Source organism: Pinus tabuliformis, chromosome 5_1 (genome assembly GCF_031772625.1).
Source record: "Pinus tabuliformis cultivar Carrire ecotype Pingquan chromosome 5_1, CPIR1, whole genome shotgun sequence".
In the NCBI taxonomy this organism is placed as follows: Eukaryota; Viridiplantae; Streptophyta; class Pinopsida; order Pinales; family Pinaceae; genus Pinus; species Pinus tabuliformis.
This window is the reverse complement of record NC_142305.1, coordinates 483,946,972-483,972,572: the sequence shown is the minus strand read 5'-3', so window position 1 is coordinate 483,972,572 and position 25,601 is coordinate 483,946,972. Positions and strand designations below refer to the sequence as shown.

At 40.7% G+C, this 25,601-nt stretch overlaps 1 pseudogene; it reads right to left on the bottom strand.

The window, feature by feature from the left end:
* Positions 1–24,672, bottom strand: part of LOC149165609 (calreticulin-like) — a 75,187-nt pseudogene extending 50,515 nt beyond the window's left edge.
* Between the last annotated feature and the right edge of the window lie 929 nt (positions 24,673–25,601).

Below are 25,601 nucleotides of genomic sequence, written 5' to 3'. Positions count from 1 at the left end.
TGAGACATAACCATGATAAATGAAGGTCCAAGGATAAAGATACCCCATAATGCTTGTGGTCCAACTGTGATACTGACAACATATGTCCTAGTAGATGGAATTATGGAAATGGTTTTGTGTGGTTGACCCATAACCATGGGTTTGTGGGTGACCCATAACCATGATGAAAGAAGGTACGTAGATAAAGCTACCTTGTAATGATTGTAGGCCAACTATGATATTGACAATGTATGGCCTAATGAATGGACCTAGAGATAGTTCGCTTGCTAATCTACCAAGGTATGGTAGAAATCTGGTGGCTTATATTTGTAAGTTCTCACTATCTAATGAGAGATTATAAATAATTCCATTTTAGTATCCTTGTGTTTGGCCCATTATTATAGCTCCAAATATCACCCTTGGTATTTTTGATGCTTGGTTTACGGCCTAGGGCAACCCCTCCTTCCAGACTTGGTCCAAATATTTTAAAAACAATGTTTTACTCCCTGTACGCTACTTTTCCCTATGATAAAAGCATGTACACACAGGTCAGTTAATGCCCAACTCGCATATATGTGTTAAAAAACTTAAAAAAAATAAATTTCCTTAACTATGGGTGGAGTTCACGGGTTTTACCTGTTGATTACCTCTTAGTGCCCATGGCCCAACTGTTTCCCAACTAAAAAACTAATTGGGAGAAGTATAAATAGTCTTCTATGGGAAGGCCTTAAGGAGGAGAGAAGAGATAGAATTACTATACTGAGATTATCCTTGACCAAGCCTGAAGTATCTCTATGCTTCAAGCACTTCCCCAAGTTCGTGAAACCCTTGTTTCCTTGGGTGTTGATATTCTACCACTTGCTTGAGATATCATGGTATTGGTTATGGAAGGAGTCTGTTGAAGACTGGCACTGGACGAACTTGGATGATAGTTCTGCTTGAAGCCGGAAGAATAAGACTAAGGTGAACTCTTTCCGTATCTGTTATAGCTTTCTACAATAAAAAGAAACACTATCTTGTTCTTGAGATTGACTTTGTTTATGCATTAGATATTGTTGTTGTAATTCAAGTATGAATGATTATTTTGATGTATAACTAACCATTTTCTTATGTGATATAAAGTTGTTTTCATTAAAATTATTTATCTATATGCTACTATGTGTATTCGAATTGGTTGATTCACAGATTCAAAGATCATCAGGAATTGCAGAGGGTCTGAACCCTGCTGGAACTACCCAAACGAAGGACATCCGGGTATGATTGTTATCGCATAGTTTGTTTATATAAGCATGTTTCTTGAGTTGTATGCGTGTTTTTTACTGTAGATTGCTTTTTCTCTGTTGGGGTTCCAACCCAAAACCCTAGGGTACTTATTCCCGTAACAAAATTGGCGACTCCACTGGGGATAACAATCTTGTTATTCCTAGTTTGGGTTGTTCAGTGTTAGTCAGGGCTTAGTTCTTTGTTTTCTTGCTGTGACAATATTGCCTGCTCCTGTAGGAACTCAGACCTCAAGTCTAATCTTTTTGATTAGGCCTTGTTTTTTATTTTTCTTGCAAAACTTAGTATACGCACCTTTGTCTGTTTACAGTAGTGTACACACTCTTGTTTCTTTGAAGTGAACCCGCGTATACACGAGTTGCCTTTGTCAGAAGCGCATGTACATGCAACTGTGCCTGAACATAGTCGCATATACCATTTTTGAATGCTTTTTTCAAATCTTTCCGCCTAGAAAGATTTGTTTCTTGGTTTGTTTGGTTTCTAAGTGGTCAGTTTCTGTCTTTAGAATTTAATTATCCAGTGAGCTTACTATTTTCAATTCTCTTCTGCTTTGAAAAGTTTTTGGCCTAGGTTTGATTTTGAGCGAGTTTTACGATTTGTGTTTTGATACACAAGACTTCTTATAGAAGTTCTTGGTTGTTCTGGTCCTCTGGAACAACAGATTGTTTTCAATCTTTGTGTCAAGCTTGATTATTGGTCTACTTTCTTTGCTTTCCATCATTTTGTGGCCTTACACCTTTTCTTGCTTTTTGAAAGTTTCTTTTTGATGAATTTGAAAGTGTTTCTTTCCTGACTTCTTGGTCAGTTTCTCAAAGCTCTTTTGCCGCTTTTGGATCGTTTAGTGCAAGTTGAAGCCCTTTTTTGTTCAAGTTTTCATTCGTGTCGAATTGGTAACTTACAAAGTTTCCTTGTGCTTTGGTTTCGGTCTTTGAGTCTTTGGTGGCATTTAGAGTGCTTTCAAAAAGTTGTTTTGATTATTTCTTGAAAAAGAAAAAGTCTTAAAAAACATTTTTTTTCTTTTCTTTAGCCAAGTTTTTGGTTCCTTTCTCATTTTTTGAAAGTGAATTATGATCTTTTGTGATCCATCCTTCTTGTTTGGAGAGAATTTTTGCATTCAAAATTTATATTATCTTCAATACTTAAGTTGGATTATTAATGCTTATAAACAATTGCTTTCGTTTTTAGAGTGATTTATGATCTTGCATCTTCATTACACCTTGCATTAGGATAGTTTGCATTGTTAAAGCATTAGTAATCTTTTTAGTTTTTGCGTGTGTGAGGTGTGTTGCAAGCAAAGAAAAGAAAAGAAACAAAAAAGTTTTCTACTTTCTAGAAGTTTCGTAGAACCCACATAGAGATCTCTTTTCATCGAAGGAAAAACGATTGCATTCATGTAGTTACTTTTTCATTGATTTTGGTTTAGTCATACACACATCATTGGTTTCACTTCCATATTGTCCCTTTGACTTAAAATAACAACCACTTAAAATCAAGCGCTTAATAAAATAAACTAGAACTTTTTGTATTGTCATCAGAATACACCAACAAGTTTTAGGTTTATTTAGGGCCTTGGATTAGGCGAGAGGAGAGATAACACTCCAAGGCTGCTCTAAATTGTAAAACATAGAAGTTTGATTAAAGAGAAAATCCAATACCATTAGGGAGACCGGGAAAGCTCTATGACTGGGAGTAAAGCACGAGGGTTAGTGAAGATAAGGACGAGAGATACCCCCTCTATTACTTGTCGGATCCTACCTCACGACTATTCCGCCTGGCTTCTAATACGAGTTGGTGTCCATAGTTTCCTATCCTAGGAATCTACACAGGTGGCTGCAGAGGGGAATCTCGTGGCACCTGAGGTTGACGTTGCATCACATTCAGTAGTACTTCTGGAGGGCACCCTTGCGAAGCTTGGGCGCTTGCACCGGCAAAAGCTGTTGTCTGGAGGTCAGTGTAACTACCTCTGATACCTTCATTGGTAGGCCTGGGTCGTCATTATCCTAGACTATCTTCGGAAGGTCCCTTACATCACTTTCTTGTATTTTGGTGTCCGTTCCTCATCACCTGGAGTGGAAATACTTGGAAGTTGCTTGATTGGTTGTATCTTTAGGGACTTTATAGTCAAGTTCTCTTTGCTCCTTGTATATAGTTGGCTTTAGGTATTTTTGTCTAGTCACTTTTGGACTTTAGATTTTGAGTGACTAACTTACCACTCCATCGATCTTGAAAGGCTTTTGATCGTTCTTTCAAAAGTTGTGGAGTTGCCTCCTCAAGGGCAAAGGTTTTGATTATGCATATATCTTCCTTGAAAAGTCATTTGTACATTCCCATAAGGGAAGGGTTTGTGAATCAGTTAGATATGGCCAATATTCCTATGGAAACCAACCAAGGTACCCTCCCAAAAGGGGATCCTTGTGCTTTTCCTTTCTTTGGAAACGTTGGTACTCCCTTGATGGCCACTTTGAATATTCTTAGATTGAATGTTGGACTACCCATTTGGCTATGGTCCACTCCGAATATTCCGAATTCTCTTGAAGCTTCTCAGTTGAATGCTTTATTTCAGGGGCATCACATGGATGTTAATTGTTCATCTTCTTTCAAAGAGAAATCTAGGATTCCTCTTTCTCCTCCTTCTTGTAATAAGAGATCTAAAAAGAGGAGAAAGAGGAAGACGAAGAAGAAGAATAATTCTATCCATTCATCATCAACCTCTGCTAGTCATGTTGAAGATGAGCCTTCAGCCGCTGCAAGTCATGCTGGGGGCACAAGTCTAGTCATTGTGAGTCATACTAGCAATTCATCATCAACCTCTGCTAGTCATGTTGGAGATGAACCTTCAGCCGCTGCAAGTCATGCTAGGGGCACAAGTCTAGTCACTGCGAGTCATACTAGCAATTCATCATCAACCTCTGCTAATCATGTTGGAGATGAACCTTCAGTCATTGCAAGTCATGCTGGGGGCATGAGTCTAGTCACTGCAAGTCATACTAGCAAAGAGTCACTAACCTCTACAAGTCATGTTCGGGACTCTCCGTGAACCTCTGCAAGTTATGTTCAAGACTCCACAAACCACTGCTAGTCATGTTGGCGGAATGGATGTTGATAAGGAACCTGGGCGTAGAAGTTTTAAACCTAAGTTCTCTTGTAAGATATGCAAGGGAGACCATCTTACTCATTTGTGCCCTGGTATTCCAGAGGTACAAAGGATATGGTCCGAGTCTGAAAGTTCTTATGGATCTTATATGGTTTCTCATCAGTCTCATCAACCATTGGTTGATAATGTGGTTGAGCCAGTGCAATCTCTGGCTGATTACACTCCTCTTTTGGGGGGTGAAGTGCCTAACAAAAGAGTCTATTTGATTTCTAGGATAGAGTCTTCTGGTATAGGGGGTATTTCGGTTTCTTCGAATGTTCCCCCTCCAAGTTCTAAGAGTGTCTCCTTTGATTGGGATAGTCTTATCGACCCTCGTCTTCCTTCTACTGCACCTTTTCAAATAAAGGTCAGAGTTAATTCCACAAACATCTATCAATGTATGGTGGATGAAGGATCCTCTGCAAGTATTATATCCTCTTTGACTTGGAAAGCTTTGGGTTCCCCAAGGTTGTTGATAGCTCAGAGTCAGTTGTTAGCTTATGACGAAGACCTGGTGAATCTATGGGTGTTCTTCCTCAATCGCCGATTACTTTAGGTGGGAAGATTGTCTTAATCGATATGATGGTGGTTGTTAGCCCTTTAGACTTTAATATGCTAATTGGGCGTGATTATGTCTATGCTATGAATGCAGTGGTGTCTTCACTCTTTTGAGTGATGTGTTTTCCTCATAAAGGAATATTCTCACTATTGATAAGCTTGCATATGATAATCACCACCCTAATTCGAATTTACTGCAGAGTACCCCTTGGTTTGTTCCAAGTGTTCAAGTAGACTCTACCCCGCCATGGGTGAATTATGTGGCGTTGAATCCTCAATGTTCAATCGCTTCTCAGAAGGATCCTTTGACCTATTATTCTCCTTCTTGGGACTTGGTTCCAACAGTTGATCGACAGATTCTTCCTATAGCGACATGGGACCCCTTAATTCCCTCTTTTGATCCTTGTAGTTCTCATGATTTCTAAAAACTTGATTTTCCTTCATAGGAGGAACTCTTTGAAGCCATGAGTTTTGACTACCAAAGGAGTCCTTGGTCTGAGCCCTACAAGGGGATTGTCCAGAAGAACTATTATGCGTAAGCCGCAAGGCTACATGGTTCCTTGTACCATATTGTATATATAAGGTACGCATTTTCAAGTTTTGTATTCTATAACACAAGATTTTATCTAAAGTTTATATGTGGGATGTATTAACTTCTTGTCTAGTGTTCCTATTTATGTTTACAGAACTTGGAATATTTCTCCTTTGTAAAATTTTATGGTTGATATGTTCTGACGGGTATTGGTTCTCGAAACTGGCATATAGGCTAGGTTTTTTGACCTGCATTGTGCACTTATATGTTTCCTTTCCCATTTTGGCCTTAGGATTGACCTCACCAAGTTATGGTGCAGAACCTTCTCATTGCTTAGAAGTATCATGACTTGTGTGGTAGAGCCTACATTGGTGCCCTAGATAGTACCTTGTTGTCACTTGGCACCCATGATGATTTTTTGTTCTTAGGCTCGGGAGCCCTTTTTAATCCCACCATGACTTGTGCGTTGAAGACTCATTCTCCTTGCTTCTATGCTTATTTCTGGCCATATACCCTAGAGGTTCCTTCATGCTCAGTTGTGCTGCTGCATTACATTTTGACTATTTGCACCTTTTGGCCTTGAGCCAGCTTCACTTGGACTCGTGTTTAAGCCACATATTTGACCATGTTTTCTGCAAACTCAAACCTGCAATCACTTAGCTTTTGCAACTTGACACAGTCTTTGGCTTGTGGAAGGAACGTCCCTTTGAGTGTTCTTGACCAGTTTCGCCTTCCTGCATTGAGCATAGGATTGTTCCCATCCCAGGAACTAGATCATCTGTTTTACTGAAACTTGTTCTTTCCACTGTACTATAGCATTCTTTTATTCTTTTTCCAGCTTAAAGAAAAAGACAAAAAAAAAATTATATATTCCAAAAAAGAGCGGGAACGAGACAACATTTCCATATATTGTTGGCAGCTAGAGTCAGTTGAGTCAGTTGTGTCGCCCTTGAACAAAGCACTCAAAAGAAAGTCTCTCCTCCATTTTGGGCAGGATTTTGTTTGACTTAGGTATGCCTTAACCTTATTATTGAGTCAGTTCTCCTCCGACTGGTCATCTCTTCTAATCATATGGAGAGTTCACTCATGACTCCTACATGACGAACTTATACAGAGTTATCATATGCTGCCACATAGTCATCATTGAGTCGTGCTTTTGTTCAAGGAAAGTAAGCATGAGTCAGCCTCTCTGCGGTGTCCCTTGACCTATTTTTCAGTCGACCATCCTTGGTTGTCAGTGTCATGTTTTTCATCACATTAGTTATATTGGTCCTTTGCTCATGCTGGTTTGAGAGGGTCTCCATTGACTTCTTGCTAGCAGGTGTTGTCCTTATTGACGACAACATATTGCTCTAAGGGAAGGCCTAGAGCCGCACCCTGGCCCTATTTTCATTATTGATAGGTCACCTTGTGCTCAACATCGATAAGTATTATGGGTCTTTGACTGAGTGGTTTCCCTTGTGTTCAACGTCATCTTTCATTATCACACATTGGGATTCATGCAGTGCCTTGATTTCCATTGGACCCTATTGCTGGATTCCTCGCCTCTGTGTCAGTGTTCATTATTGGTTGGTTCAGAGGGTTTCTATCGTGTGTTAGCTACATCTTGTGTACGTTGGAAACATGCTTCAGTCAGGTTACTACAAATTTTTCGTTCGATTCCTTCCACATTATTGGCCTACGGCTTACACTCACACTAGATTGATGAAGCATGCCCTAATGCCTTCCTTCTAACGAATTTTTTCCTATCGATTACGACTCATTGCTCTGGGGCAAAGATCTAGAGTCCATTTGGTAGTACCTCAGGGTTTGTAGTCATCAGTGGCATATCCTTCGCTATCAACAATGGGAAACCATCATTGTCCCCTGATTGTTAGACTCTTCCAGGTGTTCGACCTTAGCTCATTCATTCGCACTTGTTAGATTGTACTGGGTACCTTGACTCTCATTATCATTATCAGTGAGTAGTCTCGTGTTTGTTAACGGTATAAATCAATGACCGGTAATCAAACGATTTCTCACATGGTCAACTTTAGATCATTTATTCCCATTGTGTAGAAATGTACCACGATGGTCGGTGAAGACCTCGGGTTGCATCAACATTCTTTGGTTCACTTGTCAGTTTCTCCTGTTGCTGCTAGTTGACACCATCAACATTATATGTTGCAGTCCTTCACAACAACATCTTATATGCTGGCATCTGAGTTGTGATGTAGTATCATCTTATTCCATCATGTTCATTTGGTACTATTGGGATCAGTTTTTGACATCAGTGATCAGCTTCATCATTCAGCTTCATTGATCATCTTCTTATATGTGATATTCATACATGTACTTGTTCGATCACGATTAGATGATCCATTATGTACTTTTAGTTCTTTATACTTGTATACATAGTGGATCCGCTTGTACTTGATATGCAACCATTCTTTACTTTCTTTGAGCATGGGTATGCCTGCCTCAGATAGCTGTTTCTTTCTGATCTTTTTTTGATGGCTTGGCAGGCTGAAATTTGGCGAAGTCCTTCTCAGTTTTGATAGGTTTCCTTTCCATATACTTAATACATTTCGGCCATCATGTACCCCTTATAACCTCATATATTAAGGGGCATTTATTATAGCTCCAAATATCACCCTTGGTATTTGTGATGCTTGGTTTATGGCCTAGGGCAACCCCTCCTTCCAAACTTGGTCCAAATATTTTAAAAACAATGTTTTACTCCTGTACGCTACTTTTCCCTATGATAAAAGTGTGTACATGCGGGTTAGTCAATACCCAACCCACGTATATGTGTTAAAACACTTAAAAAAATTAAATTTCCTTAACTATGGGCAGAGTTCACGGGTTTTACCTGTTGATTACCTCCTAGTGCCTGTGGCCCAACTGTTTCCCAACTAAAAAACTAATTGGGAGAAGTATAAATAGACTTCTATGGGAAGGCCTTAAGGAGGAGAGAAGAGATAGAATTACTATACTGAGATTATCCCCTGACCAAGTTTGAAGTATCCCTGTGCTTCAAGCACTTCCCCAAGTTTAGGAAACCCTTGTTTCCTTGAGTGTTGATATTCTCCCACTTGCTTGAGATATCATGGTATTGGTTATGGTTGGATGCTGTTGAAGACTGGGAGTGGATGGACCTAGAGGATGGTTCTTCTTGGATCCGGAAGAAGAAGAATCAGGTGAACTCCTTCCGTATCTGTTATAGCTTTCTACAATAAAAAGAAACACTGTCTTGTTCCTGAGATTGACTTTGTTTATGCATTAGATGTTGTTGTTGTAATTCAAGTATGAATGACTATTTTGATGTATAACTAACCATTTGCTTATATGATATAAGGTTGATTTCATTAAAATGCTTTATCTATATGCTACTATGTGTATTAGAATTGGTTGATTTGCAGATTCAAATATCATCAGGAGTTGTAGAGGGTTTGAATCCTGCTAGAACTACCCAAATGAAGGACATCTGGGTATGATCATTACCACATAGTTTGTTCATATAAGCATGTTGCCTAAGTTGTATGCGTGTTTCTTACTGTAGATTTCTTTTTCTCTGTTGGGGTTCCAGCCCAAAACCCTAGGGTACTTATTCTCGTAACACCCATGCTTCCTGTTAGGGTTCTATAAATATAGTGATCAAGGTATGATTATATTGCCATTTATTTTCATTTTAAGTTGTTTAGCTATTAAAAAGAAAAATAGAAAAATAAGAGAAAGAAAATAAAGAAAAATAAAGAAAAATAAAGAAAAATGAAAAGAGGAATAAAAGAAAAAGCATTTAAAGAAAAATTAATGAAATAAAATCCTTAAAAAAGGTGTGCCAGCCAAAATTCCACCAAAATTACTTTATTTATTATCCTTAAAGCTCGTTTAAAATTAGCAAAGGTGTGTTTTAAAGGGTGAATGAAGCACGACATGATGTTTTGTCATCTTTTAATAAAGAAAGAGTGCTTATGGATGAATGAGATCATCCACACCAAAATCAATGGGAGGGAACGATGTTCAAACCTCCCCCCCGACCTCCAGAAGGTTAATACTGGGGGGGGTCTGAAAAGTGGTGTGTTTGAAACCACTTTTGACCACGTGGCAACCCCACAAACATTTTGGAGGCCTCTCCTCCCTTACCACTTACCACCTGACCCCCCCGAAAACCATTTCCTGTTTGTACTTGCCCCCGCTCCCACTGGCTCCCACTCCACTCATACGTGCCACCACACCACACCCATCCACATCATGCCACCACATGACGCCACACCATCAAATCCCTCCACATCACCTGACCCCCTTACATCACATGACCGTTGGCCAAATTTCCCGCCAACAGTCATGTAAACGTTGGTCATTAACTTCCACCAACGTCTAAAACCATTAATGGCGATGCTCCAAAAAAAATAATTTTATCATTGATTTTCTTCCCCTTTTCCATTTAGAAATCCCACATTACCGAGAATTTTTCCCTTTTCCATTTCATTCTGTTAGTGTAGGTTCACGCCCAAAAAATTTTCAGTGCACCAGTTCCCTCTGTAATTTCCATTCTCTTCTAGTACTAATCAAGTACAAATCGAGTAATTTCCCTTGGGCCATCTCTACAATCTGAAATTTCATCACATAAGGGAAAATAAAAAATGGTGTTCGAGAGTCCAGGCTTACCCTCTGTTCCAACTTTAAATGAGATGCCTTTAGTTGATACACAGTATAAGATAGTGGAAACTCAGTTTGAATTTGATTTATATGAGCTTCATAATTGGGTGAAAAATAAGTTTTTAGATAATAGTGATGACTTAAGTATCTGGGAATCATTTTTACCTCAGTCTACCTTTCCCTATACTCATATTTTCCCAGAGTTTGCTACCTAGTGCCATATGAGGTACCTCCCCAGCTAGAAAGCAGTAATTGCTCAAAACAATGAAAATCTATTCTAAATGACCCTAGAAGCCATTTTTCAAGCCCTTAAGATTAATTATCAAACTTCATTACACCCATTTTCCACTGATACACTCATGGAAATATACAAAAAGCTTACCTTCCTCCAGTGAGCCCATATTTTTGAATGTTTTCTGCCTAAGAATTCTGAATTTCCTAGAACTAATCCCCCATACTCCGCTTCTATTTCCTTGAGATGTCAAGACAAGTTATTTACATGGTTACTTGACTATTATTTTATCCTAAAGACCAATGGATAGATGAAGTAGTGTTAGGTTTCTTGTTAGTGTTTTCAATTGGTCAGAAGCCATCAAACATCTTCAACTACAGTCCATTCCTGTCACCTGTTATTCATGAGCAATTTTTGAAATTTAAAGATGAAGGTACATTCATACACCATTCAGTCCTTGTGTACTTAATGCTATTCTATCAAACATATAGATTCAATTTCCAGTTACAGAAGATGGATGACCAGGGAAGTCCACTATCAATCATTTACTGAACTTCTTTGGTGAGAAGGAATTTAGAAGATTATTCATTCAACAATTTTTTGGATCAATTTTTACATACATCCTTGTGTCTTCTTAGCAGCGATATTATACCAAGAATTTCACCAGAGATCAAGAAGGTTTTGCATCTTACAGAACAAGCTAAAGTTGGAGACTGGTATCTTTACTAGAATTATACAAATATTTGAATCTATGGGTGTGAACTTCCTCCCTAAATATTACTAGTATTTTTACCAGTAAGGATTTTTTCCTTGGAATACATTAGACATATGTTAAATAAGGATGACTTACATTTTGTATCAAACAAAAAGAAGGCACAATTTAAATTGCAGGCACATGTTGGGCCTTATATTGTAAATCCAAGAGTATCATCAAAGGAAGCGGATGAAATAATAAAGCAAATGAAATTTAAGTTAAGTTTCACATGTTCTTATGATCCATTACATATAATTTCAAGACTAAGAGTCGAGCAGAAGACCATACCATATGTACATACACCTAGGCCAGAGATAGAGCAGCATGCCAATCAGGAGCAGTGGATAGAGAACACACTACAGGAGGATGAAGAACAAATTATCAGTCAATCATCTCTACAAATTCCTATTCCAAATGACAAAGAAATCAAGAGACCAAGTGAAAGTATGTCCCCTACAGATTCAGGATCTTAAGCTGTAGACTTTCATGTTTTCAAGAAGAGAAAGAAAGATCCACCGACCAATACTAAGACTAATACTAAAAGTGATGCTCAGATATAAATATTCAAGAGGAATCCTCAGAAGAAAAGGGCTCACATGATAAAGCCATGGTGGTTTTGATAGGTATTCCCACTACTTCATTTCCATATGTTGAGGAGACAACTGAGTGACCTATGTCTTCTACATCTCATATTGCAACACAACAAAGCATTTTTGCTATATATAGGGAGATCAAGAAGAAAAATGGAGCATTTAAGGCTACAACATATTCATAGTTTTGAAAGAAAAATGCTACTACTCAACACATATTTCTATCCACACTAGACATTGAGAAGGGACAATTCAATTGGCCTTCTCGGAACCCATAGGCCAAGTCCCCAAAAGTGTAGAAGACTACAAAGCTTCAGTATTTTCCTTTGACACCAAAAAGGTGCATGCAATTGATAAAATTGATTTGCATAAACATGCAGGCGAAATGATCTATTCAACACTTACAAGTTCAACAATGGCTGTCTCAAAGTTGTAGGCATCTTTGAATAATATGCATTAGCAGCTAAAGGTAGAGCGAATGTCATCTTTGGCCAAAGACACTAGAACTAAAGATTTGGAAGATTTAGTGATTAAAATAGGATATGATCTTAGTAACATCAAGGAAACTAAGGAGATGATTAAAAGTAAAGATGCATATATTCAAGCTCCGAGGAAACAACTCAAGCTTCCAACCACAGAGCACCTTCAGGCCAAAGAAATAACTAATCTAGAGATAGAAAAGGAAAATATTTTCAAATTAATAGTTGAATAGAATGTTTAAAATTTAGAAAATGGAGGAAAACATGGTGGCACTTGTTGGGCATGGAATCCCCCCGAGGCATGTTTTGGGGCTCAAAGCCCATGTTTTGACCGAATAATGTTGTAAAGCCTCGAGAATTGCAGGCGTGGAAGTATGGTAGAGTCATAGGGTTGTCCACCCTAGTTTGTAATGTAATGTCGGCCTACCCATGATTGTATAAATAGATTGAGGCTCTAAGTGTAAAAGGGAAGAGAAAAAGAAGAGTGAAGTAGGAGATAGGAAAGTAGGAGCATAGAGCAAGTGTCTAAGTGTATCTTGGGTCGCAGGGTAGGAAAAGGCTCTACAACTGAGTGCACAGAGGCCTAGTTGTCCGCAACTAAGTGCATGGACCCCTACAGCTGAGTGCGCAAGGTGGAGTCGAGTTTGCAACCAAAGAAGAGAATAATAAATAGAAGTTTTATCTAATTTCTTTGTATTTGTTCTTGAGTTATTACATGTTTGATATCAATTGCAAATATATTGTTTATTTACTGCGCACATTTGTATGAATGATTTATGTTGCTAAGTATATCTTACACATGCAAATAAGCTAAGTTAATCAACTAACGGTGGAATACTAGTAAGGACTTGGGTAATAGCAATGTTCAACCCCCAAGTAGGGCTGCGCGAAGGCCACATCACAGGCTGCAAGTTACGCATAAGTGCACGTAGCGACGTGCACACAGGGCCGAACTGCAAACTACTTGAAACCATCAGACGTCTCCAGGGTGCGGAAACCTGGTTCTAGAACCCTCCCATACTACTTCGAGTGAGACCTCAGTCCACGCTCCATGAACTATTGCCGAAAGGGCCAGTAGTACCGAGATTTGTTTGTCTAAATCAACACCAAACCTGGGTCAAGCCCCAATAAGCCAACAAATGGTTCCATTGCCAGGACTGGGATCTGCATAAGGGATGTCTAATGTCATGTCATTGGAATCTGACAAAGAAAGAAATTGAAGGGTGGCTGGACAGAAAAATTCACGAGTTTGCGGTGCAGGAAAATAGGAATTCGCAAGTATCGAAGGAATAGTGGTTAGAGCACTACTTATATACAGAAATCCATGAAATTTTCTTTGCATCCTTCCCCTCTAAGTTGTATGAGTGGATCGCGAAGCTAGCAAACAGTCAGGGAAGGTGTAGGCTCGACAAACCAATTGTGTGGACTCCAGAATTGGTGCACAGACTAGAAGCATTGGAAGATAAGATCGCGTGCATTGTGGACCATTGGCTCGATCGAATTATAGGGGGGTTTATCACCGAATTCACGGTAGACACGTCAGTCAACTACAACGAGGTAGAACGATGCTTCCTCAAAGGACCACAAGGTAAGTACATTAAATATTTGAACACTTGGATTAAAATGCTACTGTGTGAAAAGCGGGTTATGCGAATAAATTGATGTTTAGGGCCACGTGAAGTGGGAAGATCTACAGAAATGGAAATAGTGAAGAATTAAAGACTAGTCCCTTGATTTCACCTCCGCGAGAAAGCGAGGAAGAGCTCGTGAAAGTTTCACCAAGAAGTGTGATCAGTCTGATAAGGTAGTGAATTCCGCGCATACCACCTCCACCTACACCACCACCGGTTTCACCATCTTCACCCCCATCTCTGCCCACACCACCTCCGCCACCACCACAGTTTAATATGGCGAATGCGATAAAATTTTTGGTGTTCAAAGGAGTAGGGAACGAAGATCGAGACCAATTTTGGTTCGTAGTAAAAGTTGTATGGGAAGCACAAGGAGTCGTGGATGACAATATAAAGAAGGCAACGCTAGTAAGCACATTGGAGGATCACACATTGACATGGTACATTAAGCATTCTAATGACCATACAAATGTGGGGATCATAGATACCTAGGCTGCACTGAAAAGGGAATTTAGCAGGCCAAAATCAGAGACATAGTTGATTATCAGGTTTAAGGAAATCGCGATGCTTCCAGGTGAGACCCTCTAGGAATTGGATCAGAGAATGAAGAGTATGATTCGCAATGCCAACATGACCTTGATGGATGGATAACACCACGCATGGTTTGTAGCGTCACTAACGCCGCATCTAAGGACCGTGTTGTCACAACAGAAGTTATCCACCCAGGCCGAAGCTTTGGAGATTGCAATGAGACTGCACGAGACCCCAATACAAGATCCTAGCCTGGGAGTCCAACAAATCCATGCACAACTGAAAAATTTGTGTCTGGAAATGCAGAGTTTGAAACAGGATAGGACAACTTGCCCAGAAGTGCGCGAGGAGGTATGGTGCATAAAATGCAAAGGCCAGGGGCATGACAAGGACCATTGTCCAGTCTTCATGAACTACCTAGCGGGAGGAGGGCCAATGCCATTGAGACTAGAGGCACAAGCAGGACCGAGTGTGGCACCTACATTATGGTGCGTGATTTGTCAAATAGGAGGGAAGCACACTACAGATAAATGTCACCTATTACAAAAGTATACGTAGATGTCCCAACAGTTGTTCTGTAATTTCTGCAGATCAGTAGGCCATGATGAATGCACCTATAGAAGTTATGAACTAATGATGGATCAGACTCCTGCCTACAGAGTTCAAACTGAAATGCCAGCCCTCGATCAAAATGGAGGAATGGTGCACACTGGATTTCAGGGGTGTGGACGAGGTCGAGGTGGAATGGGACTAGGAAGGGGTTGCGGACAGCTGATTTGTTACAATTGCAGAGGGCTAGGGCATTATGCCCACGATTGTACAAATCCGATGAGAGCATCATGTTTATATTGTACCCAGTTTTATCATGAGACAGAGGACTACCCTACACTGATAGCAAGGTTGCGTGATAAAGGAATACTCCAGCCTCCCCCGACTCAGAACCTACAAATGATGAGGTCTGAGCCGCGTGAAGAGGACCCGAATGTAAACATTGTGCTCTGAAGCGGTATTACGACAGGAGATGACAAGGGTAAGCAACCAAAAGAGAGTGCTTGGGTTCACAAGGCTCCTACAAAGGAACTAGAGTTTGATTTGGAGCGTGCAAAGGAGACATTCATGGAAGCTAAGAAGAGCTTCATGGTGGCCTCCACTTTAGGTAGTAAAGACAAACTAGAACCAAAGATGGATCCATCAATGCTTACTACCTTTTTGGAGACATGCATGAAGCTACTACGCAACAGCAAGGCTGTGAAGGGACTACAGGAACACATCACTAGGTGCGTTGGGTCAGGAGAACCACGTGTAGTCCGAAAGCTCGGGAAGCACACAACGCGAGCAGGAAGGGAGATGAGATTGACTGCGCAAATCGGGGAATATGAAATGGATAAAGTGATTTTGGATCTAGGATAGGATTTGAACATACTGCAAAAGCAGACATGGGAGTGCATGGGCAGGCCAGAGTTGCAATGGTCTCCTATTCAATTGCGAATGGCCAACCAATAGAAGATCTTACCGATGGGAAGATTGCAAGGAATAATGGTAGATATCGAAGGTGCGAGCGCACTTGCAAATTTCGAAGTGATAGAGATTATTGATGACGACAATCCCTATCTTGTGCTACTGGGAATACATTGGGCCACTGATATGAATGGAGTGATAAATCTAAAGAAGCGCAAGATGATTTTTGAAAAAAAAGTCACTGCGAGTAGTGGTACCTTTAGTCCCCACGGAAGGATTGCGCTACACAGAGCCAATGCATGACGACAATAGCGACAAAGATCTAGACTGTATCTGCAAGATAACCACCCTCGAATAGGATTGGGTGAATCCAACTGTGGATGGCAAGATTTCGTTGGAGCGGGAAAGCACTTGCACATCGGATTCGGATGAGGAAATAGAACAGTGGCAGAACCGATTACACGAGGTAACCAAGCTCAATTCCATCATGATGGTAAGATCACTGCACTGCGTGAAAATAGAGGTAATGGATGTGCCCATGTATGATGGGTTGACAGTAGTGGATGTCTTCCTGAACAAATTTGAAAAAGAGGTACTAGAACAGCAGCGGTTTGATGCTCTAAAATGGGTACTTCACGCTACACCCGCAAGATGGTGGGGTATGCATCAGAGGAGTTTTGAGAATTGGTGCAACTGCAGAAGAATGATGCTTATATGTTTTGGAAAGCCTCAGTTATGGATGGAAGATGGATATGATGGATGAAACAGCCTACGCGCCCACCTCTCTAGATGGGTACAGGCATATGGTACGCAACCTGCACGAACTCACACCGTCCTCATGATAGGAAACAGAAACAACAAACAGGAGTAGGCAAGACGAGGGCGCAAATGATGAAGTATGCTAAGACCAAGTGTGGCTAAGATTATACACGGAGAAGCCTTTGACAAGGTGTGCGAAGTGTTGAACACGGTCCACCATGTGAGATGCACTAACCGGGACCTACACATACCAGTTGTTCTATTGGCTTATAGGACCATGTGGAAGACCTTGACCACGCAAGCACTTTCAAAGCTGAAGTATGAAGCAGGGGCTGTAATCCCTATGGATTATGTGAAGCCTAGTCTGCACAAAGTAGCACCCATAGATACGATAGTTTGCAAAGCCCAGAATGAAGGAATCACATAGCTGCGAGAAATAGAACACATAAGACTTGAGGAAGAAATCCGATAGGGACACCTTAGACTTCGCGAATTTGAAAAAGACTGGGTATGGCTAAGGGAGAAAAGCACTTTGATGGACGTGGAGGTTAAGAAGCTGGAAGATCAAATAAAGGAAGCATTTCTTGTCGAAAAACTGAGGGTGGTAAAGCAAGGTGCATACGATCATACTGACAAGTGGGAGAACTATCGCTGTGAACTGGTTAGTCTGCTGCCTTGGCTTAGACCACATATTTCCAAACGTTGTGACCAAGGTAGCGTGTTGCAAATAGTAGAGTGCACGATGCTGACCACAACAATGGAAGGAGGGGATTCCCCGCGAACCATGGTGGAGGATAGGATGGAGCCCCACATGGGTGGTGCGACCACCTGACTAGCCACAGGAAGAACAGTCTTAGCGCTCCAGGTAGTTGAAAGGGAGCGCGGGATTATAAACTATTTTTCCCTGGAGCCGCGCAATATTGGGAAAGCGTGCAGACATAGAGTGTCACAGGGTTCGCGACTGCGCATGGGGCATTGCGCTGCTGTGTAGGTTGGCCAGAAAGTGATTGTTGAAGTCACTATTCATGATGGGATGCTCGACTTAAGGCCAAATGGAGTGGGCGGTGGGCATTTAAGATGCGATTTATGGGCAATATTTGGGAAAATATGCCGCCTAGAAAGCATTAATGGCCTGAAATTGTGGGGAATGGTCGAATTCGAATTCAAAAGACGCTAAAAACATAGAGGGTTGGCCAGCAAACAACACTTGGTCATTTTGGAACTGAGTGCCTGAGTAGAGTATTGAGTAGTGAGAGCCCAATGATAGTTGAGCCCCTGAATTTGCGAGTGACAGACTACAGTCTAGATATGATGACCGCCACTAAGGATGGTTTGGGAATTGAAGAGGTAACCACTGGCGAGGCCGCGTAGACCCCAATGGTGGAGGATGTTCCTGAAGGCACTGGGGTTGTGGCAGAAATTCCAAATCACTGCGAACATCGAGGCCCAATAAAGATAAACAAGCAACGACCCCCGTACGAGTGTCCCCGAGGGATCCACTATGTAGTAAGCTATCAATGGCCGATAAAGGAAAAGTTGTCACGATCGACACAGATGAGGAAGAAGAATATTTACAGGCCCTTATCATCACAACAGAAGAAGACGAAGATATGGAGGAGGATATTCAACCTATACGCTCTGCAAAAAAACTGCCCGCATATGTCCCTTCGTGGAAAGGGAAAACCAAAGTGCCGAAGGACCTGGACGAAACCAAGAGTTCACTCCAGACCTCGCTCCTCCTAGATGGCATTGTGTTTGAGGGCACACACCTAGGCCACATGCCAACCATGAAGTTTGAAGACTGGGACCTCGCTGATCACGAGAAGTTCCCGCACCTAGAGACCGGGAACCTAATGAAGAAAAACACTAAGGGGGCAGTGATAACGTTAGAGCCATGGAAGTGGCTACGTGGTGTGGAGAAGGTTGGGCTACTGAATTTATTATGGATACCACATCTCCACCACATGCCAATCACAATTTTCCTCGTTAGGCAACTACTCTACCTGGTGCATGATGGGTATATAAGGTTGGAAGAGCCTATCCCCATCACGACAGACCTCATTCACCACATTTCTTGGCTCCCCTGCAGAGGAAATGACCCCACAACCATAGCCAAAGGAAAGGGAAATGATTTGGCCCTTGCAAAATCCATGAAGACAAAATACAAGTTGGAGAAGAAGAAGAGGGGCTACGCCATCTCTAGCATCAAGGAAAAAGGGGTACGCATAGCAACCCAACTCCTGGCTGGAAAAGTTATGAGGAAGTGCCACGCTGACGAGGTACCGGTGCCGGTGGTTGCACTACCGAGCAGTGCATGGAGGGGGTCCAGTTCAACTGGTCTGAATTACTTTGCGAGGAATTTTTGCAAAACTGTTGCGAAGCCCAGGAGCAGGGTAAAACCTTCCACTACGTGTGGTCATTGTTATCCATAATGCTCATTCTGGGTGCTCATGGAGATGAGCATTCAGATGTGGATCAATCAGAGGCCGCGCCTATCACCTACGGTGTACAACAGTCTGCAGAGTTTTGTAGAATTCAAAGTTGACATGCATAATGTATACATCAGGGCACGTAAGGATACAATGAAGCAGTGGATGAAGCTCCTGTCTATAGCCACTGACGATGCCATCTTCACTGTCTTGGAGACATGGCCTACAGAATGGTGTGCCCCAGACCTCACAGAACTTGAGAAGATGACAGCGCAAAAGAAGAAGGACGATGCCAAGTTGCGTGTCACACAGTTGGCCGAAAGAAGGCGGTAGGAAACAACAAAATAAGGAAAAGGCAGCGCGAGAAGCGACATAGAAATCCACAGAGCAGAAAAAGGCTGCAGAAGTAGTAGCAGCAGCACAGGTGGCAGAAGAAGCAACAACAAAGGTGGATGAGGACCAAGCAACGTCCTCATAGGGGCAGGAGGCAGAGGAAGCAAAAACAACAGAAAGGAGCTCGGATCCCAGGACCACGTCCACATAATTGAAATGCCCACACATGGCAGAGAGAACATGACCGAGGAAGAAGGTTAAGGCCTCGAAGTTGGCCATTGACCCAATCACCTTAACTGAAGGTGACCTCCATGACATCGGCGAGATGGTTCGCAATGTCACCAATGAGGCCCTTAAGGAGTTTATGCAGGAGCACCAGACTATGTTGGGGGTCTTTAGGGTGCAGCTACAAGAGTTACAGGTGCGGCCCCCTCAGGTGGGTACCCTTTCAACCCACCTCGCAGCAAGATCCTTGGAAACAGAGAAGATGTTGCATGCATGGATGAAAAACACCATAGTGTTACTAGAAGGAGCACTAATAGTAGCAAATGAGACCGACAGATTTGCGGTTAACATGATCAAAGGACTTGGCCTTAATTTGACTGCCCTTCCACGAGAGACACTGCATTTGCTACAGGATGGGATAATGATAGAGCTATGCACTAGGAGAGCTGCGCGATCCAAGTTCTTAGCGAACAAAATATCAACATGGAGTAGCTCAGTCTACATCACAACGAATTGGTGTCACAAAACCAATAGTTGGCACAGGTGGTAAATGACACTTGCCGACGCATCCTGGAGCTGGCCATCCTAGCAGATCTACCAGTAGAGGTATGAATTCAAAGGTTGGCAACTGGAGTCCGCTAGGTTAGAGAAGAAATGACCAAGGTTTAGCTGGATTTGAACCTTCAGATCGCTGAGCTGTGGCTAAAGGTGCAACCTTCCACTCCCCTAGAGGTTCAAGAACAACGCGCTAGTGTTATTGCAATGGGATTGGAAGAAATTGGAGGTGCAGTGCAAGACTGTACCACTTTGTTGGAGCAAGCACTTGAGGTCCTCACAACTTTGCACGAGGACCTAACATGCAGTGCCTAGAGACAGAGGCGTGAGAACTTCAGCAGCAATACGACAGTTTCATAGGAATTGTGTAGATAGTAGTCCTCACTCAGCAACTTGCAAGGATGCAGCAAGCCAAGGCACTGAAGAAATAGGTGGATGCGATGCGGCATAAGGAGGCAGTTCTCAAAGCGCGCGTCCAACCGTGGATTGATGAGGCTTTCACTATCACAACAAACATTAGAGGAAAGCTGGCGCACATACAGGGGATGCACACGTTAATGCAAAGAAGCACCCCAAACACGGAGGTCTCAAAACAAAGGATGCAACAAATTCGGTAAGCAGCGGCACAGTGCGCTGTCGACATCAGCACAGTTTGAGGACAGTTGGGGGAACTCCGTGCTAAGATTGCCACACTAACAGAGTGACTCGAGGGTGAGTCATGATGCTTGTGTTGGGGGGCCGTTGGGCATGGAATCCCCCCCGAGGCATGTTTTGGGGCTCAAAGCCCATGTTTTGACCGAATAATGTTGTAAAGCCCCGCGAATTGCGGGCGCGGAAGTATGTTAGAGTCATAGGGTTGTTCGCCCTAGTTTGTAATGTAATGTCAGCCTACCCATGGTCCGTGGACCATGGGATTGTATAAATAGAGCGAGGCTCTAAGTGTAAAAGGGAAGAGAAAAAGAATAGCGAAGTAGGAGATAGGGAAGTAGGAGCACAGAGAAAGTGTATAAGTGTATCTTGGGTCGTAGGGTAGGAGAAGGCTATGCAGTTGAGTGTGTAGAGGCCTAGTTGTCCGCCGCTGAGTGCGCGTACCCATGCACCTGAGTGCACAGGGTAGAGTCGAGTATGTAACCAAAGAAGAGAATAATAAAGAGAAGTTTTATCCAATTTCTGTGTATCTGTTCTTGAGTTATTACATGTTTGATATCAATTGAAAATATACTATTTATTTACTGCGCGCACTTGTATGAATGATTTATGCTGCTAAGTATATTTTACACATGCAAATAAGCTAAGTTAATCAACTAATGGTGGAACACTAGTAAGGAATTCGGTAATAACAGTGTTTGCCCCTCGAGTACGGTTGCACGAAGGCTGCATCACAGGCTGTGGGGTATGGGTAAGTGCTTGTAGTGACATGTGTGCAGGGTCGAACCACGAACCACTTGAAACCATCAAACATCTCCAGGGTGTGGAAACCTGGTTCTAACACCCTCCCATACTCCTTCGGGTGAGACTTCAGTCCGCGCTTCACGGACTATTGCTAAAAGGGCCAGTAATACTAGGATTTGTTTGGCTAAATCAACTCCAAACCTGGGTCAGGCCCCAATAAGCCAACAACACCGTTAAAATAAAAGGAGCAATTATTAGTTATATGTACATCATCACAATAGGAAGTACAACAAACAATAGAGACATTCAATGTAGATTCTTATGAAAAACTAGTCAAAGCTTTGGGAGAACTATCAATAACAAACAGGGCGAATGAGAAGTTACTAGCATCACAGAAAAAGATGGAGGAAAATAAAATAAAAGATGATAATGCATATCTAGCATAGGTCTAGAGAAATTTCAAACTGACTAAGAAAATTGAGAAATATGAGAATAAAATCTTTAGCAACTCAAATGTTGGCATAGGCCAAGCAAAGTATATGACATAACATCAAAGCCAATGTTAGAGAATTTTGGCCATCATTTCAATTTACTTTTTAGTAGGAGAAGCTAGTAAAAAGGGCCAAAGCAACAATTGAACAAACAAAATCTCAAATTGAGCACAAACTAGTGGAAGCACACATAATTATTAATATGTTGAACTCCAAGGCTAGAGATGAGCTAGAAGAAGTCCAGATTCAAGACAAAACAGACACAATTACGGAAGTAAAGAGGGTTCTAACAAAGAAGAACCTCATGATACAACTGGAGAGTAAATGCAAAGAATTGGAGTTACTATTGATAATATTTAATAGAAAATTTAATGTATTACAAGAGAAAGGACTTCCATCTCTAAAAGCCTCTAATGGAAAATTTCTTCCATTAGAGAATTATCAAGACCAATTATGCAACATAGTTGCAGATACTTCCAAATTCACCAAAGTCAGAGGAACAATAACTGGAGAAGCTTTACAGGAAGGAATACAACCCAACATCTACATTTAGCATGAAGTCCACCATCTATTTCTCAATAATCCATATTTTCAAACATACATAGAGGTAGATGAATGATTTTGAAGCATGGTAAATTTCTCTGTTCCAAGTGAAGACACGTGGGATAAATTATTAGAGCTCATCAAGTAAAACAAATAGAATTCTAGTGATCATAGAAATGAAAAGGATAAGAATCCTATAGATCAGGTGTAGTTAAAGAGGAGCAAGATTATAGCTACAGTCATGAACAACAATCCTCAAATGTGTGCAAAATGTCTAAATCAGTCTAGAACATGCTATAATTTAGTCCTATTTTTGGAATATCTACATTATTTTAGTAGATATTATTTTGTAATAAATTTTATTTTGAAGTCCGAATTAATTCGAGACAAACTCTATAAATATTTTGTAAAAATATTTAGAAAGGGTTGGATTATGCAAGAAGAAAAGTTTTTTATGTGATTGTAAGCAGTATATTTTGAAGTAATCAATTCAGTAATACAAAGGGAATTTGGTTGCGAGATTCTTGAGTCAAGAAAATGGTGATTTTTACCTCTTTGTATATCTCTTTTTCTTTCAAGTTTCACATGAATGTTCCTTCTTAAATTGTTTACAAGAAGATGATGAGTAGAATTTACTTGCAGTACTCTGCTCTAGCTATTTAAGAAATCTTAATGTTTTCCTTCTAATATTAAGTATAGAATTCATCTGTGTATTCTCTATATTTAATTGATCCTAATTCTTATTCATCTCATCCACACCACAACAACTCTATGAGATTCAGGAGTTTACCTACCTCTCCTTGTTTCATTTCCTCTATTTATTTTAATCACTGAAGATTTTATGAAGCCATGCCCAATGGAATTTTCTTACATTTTACAACCAAAAATTTAAAAAACCTATATTGACCTTTCATAACTAGCCTAAGATCTAAACAATAAGATTAAAATCATACAGAGAGACCCCTCTCTGAAGTTGGAAGGGCTAGATCCCAGCTTTAAAAGTGGTTTGTGGTTGCCTCTCCAGTTTCCTTTTTAGCCTAGGAAAATTACGGAGTGCTAACGCTTCCTCTGCAAACTTCTTTGCATATTTAGGATCATCACACATTAAAATGTTATCAATAATGTTCTTAACTTGATTGCCATAACATGATTCCTAGATATTTGAGATTGGGAAACACATAGAGCTCCAGAGCATCCTTAAACTCATGATTGTTAATCATTGGAGCCTTCCATCTAGTTAGGATTCTTAATTTTCTTAGTCTTCCAGGGTCCTTTATATTATGGATTTGTAATAGTTGGTGTTGTCCCCTCACCATCCTCCTCACCATTCCAATCCTCTAGCTTAGTGGAATTTGGATCCTTGATTATTTTTGGTGGAGATAAGTCTCAATCCTTATATAAACTCCCATATTACTTGTCCTTGTTGTCGATGAGGATGTTATATGTACCATCATGTGAAGAATGAACGTATAAACATGAGTAAGCTGATCTATTTGACATGAAACATATTTTTTGGTAGGATGGTTCTTCCCTTTATATGACATAATGACATGAAATTTTTAGTGTTATAACAACAAATTTCTAGTTCAAACATGATACTATAAGGTGTCTCTCCACTAAATTTCGGTTGGTCAGTTTCAACACTTAAAAAATTTACATAACCAACGCCACAATCAAGATTATTTTCATGCTTAACATAAAATTGAAGAACAAGGGTCCTATCCTTGTTGATAAACTCAGGGTACACAGGTGTGATGACAAAAAATATACGATATGTATGTGTTTATATCCCCTTGACATTTGGATCCCCATTCCATTTACCAATTATGTGCACCCAATCTCCATCCAAGATTTCATGTTTTTTCCAATTAGATTGCACCCAACGACTTTCATAACTATCATTGAAACACTCCTTGAACAAGACTTCGACCAAGATAAAATAAGCGAACAACAACAAGAACCCAACATACAAAGGTGATCATTGGAACACCATTGTCATGGTTATGAAACCACTACTACTACTCTAACCATCTTTTCCATTTTCACTAGTTCACACGAAAACTAGTTCATAGTTGAATAATCTTCTAACTATGTGTTTTTCTTAGGGTTTGGATTTGACCTTCGATGGATGCAACATACCTGCCATATTTGGATCTTCGGCACAAAATAAAATGATACAATTGAAGTTGTTTTGTTTTCGAGGGTTCTTGATCACTTTATCTTGAGATATCAAATATAATGAGTAGGTTGAATTTAAAGCCAAAGGCATACAAAGTGTTAATTTGGCAGCTCAGTGACAAATTCCAATCATGGGACTAGATTCCTCTTTTTTGAGAGGACCAATTTTGACTTTTGAAGCACTTGATTTGGACAAGGGAAACTTTATTTTCGAATTAAATCCCACATGTGCACAAAAGACTGGGTCGACCCAAAAGAGAAATTGGACACCCAAGGATGGCTATAAATACAAGTCAAGTGACCCTCATTTGATGATCATGATGATCACTATTCTTTCTTTGGTTTGGATTGTATGGGTTTGAGGTGGTTCACGGAGATTGGTTCCTATGGGTTCAAATCTCACACATGAGATCTGTGGTTTTGGTTTCCATTTGTAGGGATGACACAAACATTTTTCGATTGAAACCGCAAGCACGTAGGCTCATGGGTGTGGTTGGAGGGTTTCAGTTGAACTCACATACACTCTCTATGAGCAATTGGAAACTAGGGTTTGATTTTTTAGTTGACCACAGAACTCGACAGTTTATCACAAACATTGACAGTTGGTTGTAGGCTTCTGAATCAAGGTTTTGATTTTTAGCAATGTTGGGTTCATCTCATGGATTGTTTTTTGTTGATTTTTCCGGATAGGTTTGTTGTTGAAGATATGGATCATTATACTCTCTATTTGTTGAAACATTCAATGAAAATCTAATAAGAAGAAGAATTTTAAATGGTTTTCCTCGTAGTGGGTGTTTTCCTGGTCTCCGACTAATCCTAGTGTCTCTACGTGTGAATGATTTTCTTCTATTGTTCCTTTATGTTCTGCTACATTGATGATGATATTGTTATTTCTAT